This window comes from Adiantum capillus-veneris, chromosome 19 (genome assembly GCF_014529385.1).
Source record: "Adiantum capillus-veneris isolate H3 chromosome 19, ASM1452938v2, whole genome shotgun sequence".
Taxonomy (NCBI): domain Eukaryota; kingdom Viridiplantae; phylum Streptophyta; class Polypodiopsida; order Polypodiales; family Pteridaceae; genus Adiantum; species Adiantum capillus-veneris.
This window is the reverse complement of record NC_140949.1, coordinates 44862251-44874829: the sequence shown is the minus strand read 5'-3', so window position 1 is coordinate 44874829 and position 12579 is coordinate 44862251.

The window sequence follows — 12579 nt, the reverse complement described above, 5'->3', positions numbered from 1 at the left end:
CTCCCTGTGATGTTGGGTGTTGGCAAAGTGAGTGGACAATGGGAGGGGTTGTGCGTTGCATGCTTGAAGTGGGTTCCTTCTTGGAAGCAGGCCACAGAGTTGGGGTGGATATTTTGAGAAGCGCAGCATAGATTTGCGGTCTGCGCTTATGGTTCAAGGGCTACTTGATGGAGTGAGTGGATGGCTCCCACGTGGGTATGGGTGGGGATCTCTCGGGTGGAGCTGATGCAAGGCAAGGGATTTCTTCCGGACATGGTTGGTCAATGTTATGCTCCTTTGGTGATTATGGAAGATCTGCGGGAGTAGAGAGAGTGAGAAGCGAACTGATGGTGGCGGTGGCACGGTTGTCCCAAGTTGCCGTGAGCTCTCTTTTTTTGGTGGTGGCCCCTGTGCGGCTGGTGATGGAGGCTCGAACTCCTCCCTAGTTGCGGCTTGCATGTATGTTTAGTCATTATGTTCTCCTGTGTGGGCAGGGTTCCGCTCGGTGGCAGTGGGCGGCTCTCCAATGGGGCAGTCATGCAGGTCTTTGTAGTTTTTATGTCTATGGTATCCGGGGGTGGCTCCCCTGTTAGTTGGCCCTTTGGTTGAGGGTATGGATGGTTTTTTGCTGCTTTGTGGAGTCCATGGCATGGTTGGTGCATGGAGGTGTAATTGTACAATTTTGCTATTAATATACTCACTCATATAAAGTGAGTTTGACCAAAAAAAAAAGAATAGTCAGTCACGTGGTCTCTATCTACCTTATGGCTCATGGTGTGCCTAAAAACGCTAGGGTAAAGCAGCCAATTAAAAATCGGGTCCCTTTGGTCCCCCAAGTTTATAATGGTTTTGAACCAATAATGGGACAACAAGAGCCTATTTGTGCCTTGATAACCATTGGCTTGAAATTGTCACAAACCTGAACAATAAGGGCCTTCACACCTTGGATGCTCTGTGGAATTATCAAAAAGGAGATTGGCAAACCTTGACGAATCTGAAGGATTGTTGTAACCTCTCGCTCCAGGAGGAAGTCCTTATCAGGAGGCTACTAGAAAAGGTATCAATCCTAACCCTTTCCCCCTGCTCCACTCCGTTTGATTGGAAATCTTGGAAATGGCCTGGAGAGAGTCTGTTTAGCTCGCCCAAGACTAAGATTATCTATGAAAAGCTTTTCTTTGCGGAGGAGTGGATTGATCACCTCAACATGATTTGGTCCAAAAAGTGGGTTGCAAGCAATTGGGGTCAAGTTCTTGGGAACATCTGGAGGGCCAAATGTGAAGAAAGGGACAAAGTCTTTCTCTGGAGAGCTCTATTTGGCACCATCCCAAGCGGAGACAAAGCCAAAGCTAGAGGTCTTGCCAATGTTTCTTGCATCAGATGCAAGCACTCGAAGGAATTCCTTTCGCACCCTTTCCGGGGGTGTTCAAAAATCAAAGATTTCACGTGTACGATCTGCAGGAGAGTTCACACACATTTGGGAATTCCCTTCTTCAGACGCGACCTTGCTATGGGCTCCAGATCCATTGATGACTTGGATCTTTTGACTGACATTTTCATAGTAAGATCCATGGTGTTAAGAGTTATTTGGCAGTGCAGGAATGCGCTACTGTTTCAAGGGAAGTGTGAGCCCCTAGTTCTAGAAATGTGCTGGTGAAGAATTTATTGTGGTAAGACCTTCAAGTTAAAGATGTAGGACTAGCTCCTCTGATGTATTCTTTCTTGGTTAACCTTGTGCAAAGGATATGCCAGGCTCTTTGTAATTTTTTGAATATTAAGCAATTTTAGCTGTAATTTTTTTAATATTAAGCAATTTTAGCTTAACTGAGCACTTTTCAAAAAAAAAAGAGTCTATTTGTGGAGTGGATAGCTCATGTGAAGGTTAAATCTTGACCGTTAGATCTGGGTTCAAAGCTTGTTGGCGACATTGGCTCTTTATTCACCCAAGTGTGGCTCCCTTCACAGGACGCTTTTTGTTACACATAAAATTTCTTTTTTGCATCTCGGATCAAAGCGTCGCTTTTACTGTGTGTGCACCTAGCATCTTGTGTGCGTCTCGGATCAAAGCGTCACTTTTACTGTGTGTGCACCGTGCAACGCTCTTCCGATTGAGCTTCTTAGATTGAAAATCTATGAAGCAAGCACTTCAAAATTTGTCCTTCTTCTCAGGCGGCCTTAACTTGGCCCCTTTATGATATCGTCAAAATCTCCCCACTACCAAAGAGAAAAGCTCTTGTCTTTATAAGGCCCGGAAGTGGACCGTGGTAACCCTAGAAAAGGAAAATTCAATAGAGGCAAGGAGCTCTCCTTGCAAGTCTAAAGACACACCTTCTTATAATTATTCCCTTTCTAGCTCCCCTATCTATGACAGACAAAAGAGGTGGCAAGGTTCAAAAACACAATGTTCAAAGAAAGTTGTGCACACACATACAATCCAAAGGAAGGAATGGCGACGAGCGGACCGGGGTGTCAGGAAAGGGCAGGGCGAGGCTGGGGGGGGGGGAAGGGGGGGAACAATTGACCCTTTCTTATTTAAGTAAGAGAGAGACCAACACTCCCAACATCATGTTCCACTTGGAAATCAATCATGTGGATCTAGGGTGGAGAATTGTCTCTTGACAACTTAGTTTACTTTTGAAACAGATGTTCACTTGACTAATCATACGCTCCCATCAAATTTGTTATTTTTTGCATGCAAGATATGTGCCTAAAGAATTACAAAAGAAAAACATGGCCCACTTGGGGTATTCACTAAGGGTTACCATATGGTATCATGTGAGTGTACAATAGGGGGATTTTCTAAGGCGAAAAAGGTAGATTCTACATAGGGGAGTTCCATAGGGCCATATATAAGGTAAATAAGGCAATTTTGGTGCATGCAGGTGATATCTCCTTAGTACTACTAGTGACTTTCTCAAGATGGTCCATTAGTCTTTACTCGAGTTTAATTTGGAAGGGGGTTATGTTCCCAAAAAAATGATTTTGTTTTCACAGCTTTAAATATCAATATAGGGAAAATAATGCTCACTTGTGTAAGCATTGCATCATGGATGTGGCACGCGCACACACACGTGCATGCACACACATACTTAGGTGCAGAGAAAAATCAAACAAGAGATATAGACTCCATAGAGTAGAGAGGTTATCAAAATAGAGAGAGAGAGAGAGAGAGAGAGAGAGAGGGAAAATATGACCTATGGGACCAAAGATACATGTGATGTAGTATGTATGGGGCTAATAATTGATTCTCGATGCTCCAATATTGTGGTGATGAGAGTTGCAATGGAGAGCCCACACTGTGGTTGGGAGAGGAAAGTGTGTAGGTCTAAGTCATGGCTGAAAATGTGAGGGAAGAAAGTTTGGATGTGGGCTTTTAAGTTGAGCACTCTAGTCCCCAAAGAGTTGGTCTAGCGGTAAGACTTTGGCTTCTCAACCTATGGGTTGTGGGTTCAAATCCTTTGTTGGGTCCCCTCTAGAGGGACCTCATGTGCTCACATGGTGTTCACATTGCTAGGGCTCTTGCACTTGAACACTCGAGCGCATCCTCCTCCTAGGGTGGGTCACTTGAGGAGGAGGTTCCTAGTTGGTTGCTGGGAGTTCTCTCTATTGTTCCCAACATGTGGTGCATCAATTAGGTGGCCATGGTGATGCCTACATGTGGCTCTTGCCCCATGGTACACGTCCCTTGCCCGACCATGTTTCATGGAAAATATTTGGGAGGGATAAGCACCTCCCCCTGTGAGCCCTCTGGTGCTTTGTAGAAAAAAACAGTTGAGCACTCTAGTAGTGTGTGGTACTCAAACTTTCAAACTTGCAAATGAGCATAATGTGCATAGTTGATTTGACTCTTCTCCATTGCCCCAACACCTTGTCTCGCATCGAAGGGAGTAGGAGTTAAGTTGAATGGTTGCAATAGTGCGTATCGGTGACAACGGGATAGGCTCAAGTATGTAAGGGTGAGTATGGTTTCCTCTTTTGGCAAAGAACATGGTTTTGTAGCTAGGGGAAATATGGGTGGTGTAATGTAAGAAGCGCTACCCATTCGATTCCTCCCAAGCCATAATACATTGTAGAAAAGTTTCATTTGCTTGGGAGTCTATTGAGGCATCATGTAGCGAGTGTAATGGATCCCATCTCCCAAACCACTTCTTTATGACTTGCATCCATCCCATGCTCAAGATTTTGTTTTTATGCTTCTTTTAAACTTTTTTGTTTACTTCCCATGAAATTTAAGGAAGCCAATGTCAGGGGTTTTTATGTGTCTTTATCATGTACCCCACAACCCATTTCATGCACATAACCTCAACAAATCCTGACTCAAGAAGTAGGAGCATATATGATGTTTGTGTCTTAACTTGGAGAAATTTTGTAAGAAAACTCTTTTGGACATTCTCAAACTCTTTGCAACTAGACTTTGAGATGCTTCCACCCCACACTTCAACTCCATAAAGAAGAACCAGTGTCACCAATGTGTCAAAATGGTACTTCTTGAGAACCCAACATGAGTACATGGTGTCCCTCTAGAGGGGACCCAACAGAGGATTTGAACACACATGTACTTCTTGAGAATTTCACATGTTCTCAAATGCATAGTACGCTCTATTCCCAGCTTGCAAACAACCCATAGCACATTCATTCCATTTGTGATTTGGTGGAACCTCAAGGCCAAGGTACTTAAAGCTCTCAACAACTTTAAGTGGTTCATTGTTGTACAAAATTCATGGCTTCTCCTTATGGTTGGTTTTCACAATCATAATGCTTGACTCCCATGTTCTTCTCTTCTTTTGAATCAATGCCTTGTATTTATGAGAATGAATTTGATAGTTATCTTTTTCCATAGCTGCATCTAAACTTATCATGACTTTCAAGCATCCTGACACCGTTTATCAAACCACTTTTTGTACGATCTATGTTTGTTAATACCATGGACATGCTTTATAGAAAAGCATGTCCATGGTATCAGTCTTCTTTGGCACAAGAACAAATAACTTTCTTGAAAGCTTCTCATTTAGTTTCCAATGGTGCATCATATTGAAGCTTTATCATCCATAACTTTTGCTCAACCATTTCAATATACATCGGTGCCCGTTTAAAATCCATACAAAAATATAACTTTTCTTCATTTTGGCTAAGATTTTCATGCTTAATTGTTTCTCCACATGTAAGGTCAATACATAAGGTCCAATGATGTGATTCCAGGATCCATTGCCCTAGCTTAATACTCTTTTTGCGATACATGATGGTTTTAGAAAGTACCATACACTCAATTACACTATTTCCATTGTATTTTCTACATTTAAATACATCGTTTCCACTCCATAAATATGCACCATTGGCAATGAGCATACCCTTGCTATGACACATGTATAAAAGTACCTTCGGATAATGATATGCTCTTTCTCATCTATTGAAGTACAATCATATAAGTGAACTTCCTCCAACTCCCTTGAAATGTATGGCTTATTAAATTGTTGTGTATCATGTTGTGATATTTTCATACAAACATTCATATCCCCAAAGACAATAACATCACCTTTGCCTTTAAAATAAGCAATGTCCTCCTCTCAATCAGCAAATGGATGATCTCTATCCATGCAAGCATACAAGGGGAAATCATGATGAGGAATGTAACAACCTGCTACAAAAATGGGTGCTCTTTTTGGTGTCATAATTTTTAGCCATACATAACATTTGTGCTTGTCATCTTTGACAATTGATACAAACTCTTCCAGCCCTTTCTTAATCATACATGCTACCCCTCCTTGCCCTCTTCGTTGCTTGAGATTCTTTGAGCACATCAATGAATGTACATTGTTATTATCTAACCCGTTAATCCTTTGTGCATCATGCTCCCAAGTTTCAAGATGAAGTACAATATCAACTTGCTAGTTAGTTCATCTATGCCAACCCCCGCATTCCATGGGTATCCATTGCAATTCCAAAAGCATACTTTCAATTTCAACTCGGTCTCATAGGTCAGGTATTCCTATTTGCTTGAGGGGCGTGCCTCCTCCTTGGACATGTTTCCTAGGTCTTATACATCACGTATTCCTATTTGCTTGAGGGATGTGACTCCTCCTTGGACATGTTTTCGTCATGAGACATGTCCTTGTTTTTCTTATTCCTATCCTCGTACACCTTCTTGCAATGCACATTCTGTAACATAATACACATACAATACATTTTGTATCTTTCAAATGAATCCAACTATTATCAAGGATAATCTTTTGATTGGTCTCATCCGGCATGGTGAGCACAATTAGCCATTCTCTCGAGCGAGTAGCTCCTTGCTTACCCACTCTATGTGTTCTATAATCCCGATAACTTGTGACATACCAACGTGAGTTTTGAAGAAATATTTGCTAACAATGGCACGAGAAGGAGGTGTCTCTAAATTCTCTTTGTGAATTCCACGTGTAACAATGTTCTTGGAACATCACTCTCATTCCATCAACTCCTCTACATCCACATTCTCAAAAATGATTGTTTGGGCCATAACTTGCATAAGAGATGAATTAGTAACCCCCCCATTGCTACCACATACATCAACCCAACACTTTTTTGTGCATACACTTTTCATGTTGCATACATAAGGGCTCATGGTGTCATGTTCTCTCTCTCTCTCTCTCTCTCTCTCTCTCTCTCTCTCTCTCTCTCTCTCTCTCGTGTGTGCGTGCGTACGTGTGCACGCACGCACACACACATGCATGTACACACACCCACATAAAAAAGAAGAGAGGACTCATGACCAACCAGAATGTCTTGCCCTCCCACAATCAGGTCATTTGTATGGAAGATAATCTTTGAGGTCTTCTGCACCCATTTTATAATGGAAAGGACCTATGAACTTTGAGAATATCGGAATTAAGAGAATTAGAGTGAGCATTTTTGTGAGATTACTTTAAGACCATAGAGGGTGAACTTAATTGATGGTAGCAACATGAACATAGTACTTAATTAACTTGGCATGAACAATACTTTTGCAAGAGAGAGAGTATTAGAGAACATGACAATAGTTGAGGACCGGATTTACTTGGAGCTGGTTCCCCCTCCAAAAGGCGTTTGTATCATAGTTTCTCCCATCAAGAGAGACTTGGCACAATACAATCTTTGTGTTCCTTATGACCTTGGTGATGCCATGAAGATGGAAAGCTTCATGCATCATGAGCATAACATAAACTTTACAAAAAAGCATTAACTATCCCAAGGCCTCAAACACCTTCGAAGGTGGAGAGAGCTAGAGAGGAATGAGGGTAGGGAAGAGGAAGAAGAATCATTCATAGAAGAAAGAAATAGTTCCTCACTTATCATCACTCTTCTTGCTTAGCATATCATAATAGCATAGTAATGAAGATGAAGAAAATGGCAAGCTTAAGCATTGAAGCATGGCTCTTGGTTGGATTTGCATTCCATAGCCAAGATTGTTGTAGGCTCTCAACTTTTCAACAAGCTTGGAGAAGGAGATGAAGCTCTTGCACTTTGCACTCCACACAATGAGAGAATGTGTGTGTGTGTGTGTGTGTGTGTGTGTGTGAGAGAGAGAGAGAGAGAGAGAGAGTATACCTCCCTCTCATGCTTGGTCTACCTCCCTCTCTCTCTCTCTCTCATTATTTAATTATTTCATTTGGACATGTGTCCTCTTTTTCTTCTTTGAGAGAACTTAATTATTTATTTCTATGCATCTAAATTCTCATTGGATCCCTTTAAAACCAATCCAATAAGATTCAAGCACCTCATGAGGGCCACATGTGGAGGATCATTTGAACATGTGTTTTGTATGCTTCTTAAGTCATTTGGTTTGAATTGAATACTTCAAGCACTTAGTCAATCAAGCATGGAAACATTTTATGCCTCTTGAGAGTTTATCTTAGAGTTGAACACTTCAAGAATCTTAGTCATTTAAGCATGTGAGAAGCACCTCAAGCATTTGGGCAAGGTTTCCAAAACACTTAGCAAGCCGAGAAGCACCTCATGCTTAGGTAGGATTCCCACCTCAAGGTCAGTCCTAGCTTGCCTAAGGTCAAATGAATTTTTAATACTTAACTTTTGGAGGTCTTTAATGAAGCTAATCCTAAGGTCTTTTAAGCTCCATTAGATGCATGTTGCTCTTTGATAGACTACCTCCTTTTGGACCCCTATTGAGATGTAACCATCTCTCCTCTTGGTCCCTTGCTGAGGTAAATCTAGAAGCACTTATTGCACATTGCTCTTTGGTAGACCGTTTCCTTTTGGACCCCTATTGAGATGCAACCATTTCTCCTTTTGGTCCCCTATTGAGATAGGTCTAAAAGCATATATCTATGTCCTAACTCTTGTTCTCCTTTTATCTTTCCATATTAAATGATTAGTTTAATATGTTTGGTAAAGTTAGATATTATATTTTATGACATTACCTCTCTCTTGAAATCATAGTCGTCCTTGAATGTGAGGTAGAGAAGATAAAGCCTAGTCATTAGTCCATGTTTCTTAGCGGGTATCGAATCTCCTTTTACCCTACGATATCATTCCAAAATGGATAACTAATCCATTTGGTGCTCGGGAAACTTAGCTGCCGTAAGCTTTAGTCCATATCATACTTCCAAAGTAGAGTGACAAGTTCTACTTGGTGTTTGGGAGACATCGTCACCACAAACATGATCCTAAGCATGCATACTTCTTAAATTTTGTGCACAATAAAAGAAAGAGAATGAGTCTTTAAGACAAAAACATTGTTCATTTAAAATGCATTTTCATTTGCTTACTCTAGTGTAACATTGTAAGCATTGACAAGGTTCATATTATCCTTAAGCTAGGTTTCTTGCATTCATCTAGCATCTTTAAAAGGATAATTCTTAAACTTAACAAGATATCATTGGATAACCTTACCGTTTCTTAGTACCTTGTCTTCGTGTCGAAGAATCGATTCGGACTGCAACACCTCTTCTTGATCTTCGATCTCTAGCGGGTCCTCCATTATTGGTTCTTTTGGTGGCTCTCCTTTGTAAGGCTTGAGTAGGCTCACATGGTTAGCATTGTGAATGAGCCAATGGTTGGGCAACTTTAACTAATAATCCATCTCATTGATTGGCTTAAGAATTTTAAAAGAAAGGACCATAGTATCTTTTTGCTATTTTAGCATAATACTCTTGGTGGCTCGTAGGATTTTTGCCCATAGTATGCCTTAGATGAGCCTTGAGAAACTTTAGCAAGACCCAATCATTTTTCTTAAAGGATAAGGCTCTTCTGTGCTTATTAGCAGTAGCCCCTTTTGCCTTTGCTTTGAGATGGATATAACCTCTTTAATCTTTGGAAAAGATTCTTGTGAGTCTCGGCTATATTCATCAACATCGAAGATCTTTCCATGTACTTTAAATAGTAAGGGACTTTTGGATCTTACCTTTTTAACCTCAAAAGGTGCTTTCCCCATAGAAGTATGTACAATGTCATTGTACGCATACTCTATAAGAGGTAGGTACTTCTCTCATTGAGAACGTTGATCTAATTCCATGACATAGGCTTTTAGTAGATTCAAGAATCGTTAGATTAGTTATTTCACTTTGTTCATCCGTTTGTGGATGATAGGCCGAAAGAGAAATTTAATCTACTTCTTAGATTCTCAAAGAGACCCTTCTAGAAATTAGTGGTCATTCTAGGATCTTTACACTATGGATGTTGGCAAGTCATGATACTTGAAAATTTGAGATCTAAAGAGGGTTGCCGTTTGATGTGCCTTAATAGTCTTTTTGACAAGCATAGAGTGTGTTTTCTTGCTAAGCCTGTTGACTGAAACAATCCAAGCTGCGTCCCTCGATCAAATTTCAATTTTTGGTATACCAACGCATTTTGCAACATACACTTGTATGTTTACTTTTTGTGGTAAACCAACAGAAACACATTTCTACTCCTTGAAGAGTAGATTATGGAAGCCCTCTTTGCCCTGTATAAGGAGAAGCATCGGATTCATACATGACTTTCTTATTGTATTGGTGAGTAACACATAGCCTATTGCCGTTTGGAAGATAACCATCCTTCAAAGTGAATGGTTCTTTTTTTCTCCCCTAATGCAAAGGCTGTAATTACCTACTTAAAGCCTTGGTTAGTAGCATACTCATCTAAAAGATAGATCATTGTGAGTTTCTATAGACACCACATTTACCCTTGGCTGTTGTGAAAGTGCATCGACCACTTGATTGTGCTTGCCAACAATGTGAGCAATATGAAATTTAAATTACGAAAGAAAATTATCCGATCTCATTTGTTTGTTGGAGAGCTTAGTTTGCGTCATGAATTTCTTAAGGCTTTGTGATCCATTCGTAGGATGAATGGATCCCCCAAGAGAGTGCTTCCATGTGTCTAGGGCATGTAGATTAGCTAAAAGCTCTTTTTCGTATATGCCCAAGACACGTTCATCGGCATTGAGCCTTCTGCTCTCATATGCTATGGCGTGACCTTCTTGAAGCAAAACTGCTCCAAGGAAATGACCACAAGCATCACATTGGACCTCAAATGACTTTGAGAGATCGGAAACCATAAGGTCTGGTTGAGAGGTAAGCTTCTCTTTGAGCTTGTCAAAAGCATTTTTCTCCTTAGCAATCCATAAATACTTAACATTCTTCTTTGTTAAGTCATATAATGGTCCTGCTATTTGAGAAAATTTTGCTATGAAGCGTCTAGTATGTACACATACCAATAAATCTTCTTAGCTCATGTAGATTCCTTGGATTAGGCAATTCTTTTATTACCTCCAACTTTGATGGATCCATACGAATTCCATCTTGAGGGATAATGTAACCTAAATATTGAATCTCTTTTATGTAAAAAATCACTTTTGTTTTGATTAATAAAAAGCTTATTCTCTCTCACAACTTGAAAGATTACCTAGAGGTGTCACTTGTACTCCTCAAGAGAACTTGAGTGACCTAAAGATTTTTGTCCATCGTGAGTTTGAATGTGGCTGGAGCATTTGTTAGGCCAAAACTTATAACTTATGAAATAGATCTTCTACCCTCGGCACGGGGAATCTTTTTTTTTATAATAGTGATCCTATTTTACTGCTCTGTAGTTGACACACATGTGATATGTGTCATCTTTCTTTTGCACTAAAAATACTGGTGAACAGAATGGAGAGGAGCTAGGCCTCACCATCCCTTTTTCCACCAATTCATGCACTTGCCTCATGATCTCGTCTTATTGATCTTGTGAAACTCAATAAGGAGGTTTATTAGGCGGTGAGATTCCTAGTAGAAGCTCTATTGCACGGTCATCATCCCCTTGTTTTGGAGGTAGCTCACTAGGGATGTCATCACAATGAAAACATATTGGAATCCATTTAGGAAATTAGACAATTCTAATTCCTCTTGATTCCCTTTATTGCTACTTGTGAAAACATTAGAATCATTCACATATTCTCTAACAAAAATCATATACGCAAAAATAGAGCCAATGCCAGGCTTTTCAATCCACCTGTAGCCCTGCCATAGGCATAGTTCTGTAGGACAAAACTTACAAGACTTTATTGATCATAAGTCTTTTGTAGATAATCTATCATGTTTCTTCTTCTTTTAGCAATGCTTGCTTAATGCGAGCTTTTCAAATTAAAAAGTCCGTCCATACATTCCTCATGCAAAGAGTGCCATGAGAAAAGAGAATCGTGAATCTTGCTTGTACAAGGAACCACAATTGTACAAGTCATAGGAGAGACACCCATACAACCATACATAAAGCACAAAATACACAAAATAATTGCAAAGGCTACCACCACTCGACCAGAATTGCCACCTCTCACCATGTGGCCTCAACAAATTAAAAAATGGAGCAAAGAGTAAGAATCAACACCTTAGAGCTAGCTTGGTTGTTTGATTGTTTGAGCATTCATCCTTGGGGACCAGGGTCATCACTTCAAATGTGGCCAAGTGACCCGTTGACGCTCACGGACGTTCTTTGTCACCTTGCATGAGAGGTGTGCGAAAAAAAAAAAAAGGAATCAACAGCTTAGAAGCATGCAAATCAAACTAGACATCATAAGTGCGCCCAAAAGGAGCCATTGGAAGATCCAATGCCGTTGAGGGTGATCGATTGATTAAGTACACAGACGTACTTACAGCTTCCGCCCAAAGCTCAAGCGATAGGCCTGCATGTAGCCGCATGCTTCGTGCTCGTTCCATGATTGTCCTGTTCATCCTTTCCAAAATCCCATTTTGTTGAGGTGTCCTTGGGGTTGTCCTTTGCCTCCGAATGCCATTTCTAGCACAAAAGCTTTCAAAAGCTTGGCTGCAATATTCGCCTCCATTGTCGGATCTGAGGCATTTAACCTTGGTACCTGTTTCATTCTCCACAAAGGATTTCCACCTTTGAAATATGGAAAATACATCGGATTTATTCTTCATGACATAAACCCATGTTTTTCTAGTCGCATCGTCTATCAATGTTACATAGTACAATGAGCCACCAAGTGATGGTGTACTTGCAGGACCCCAAACATCAGAATGAACCAACTCAAGTTTTTTATTTTTTCTTTCATTTCCTGATTTTTGAAATTTTACCCTCTTTTGTTTACCATAAACACAATCTTCACAGAACTCTAAGTCCACTTCTTTCAAACCTGGTAGAAGCTTCTTTGTTTGA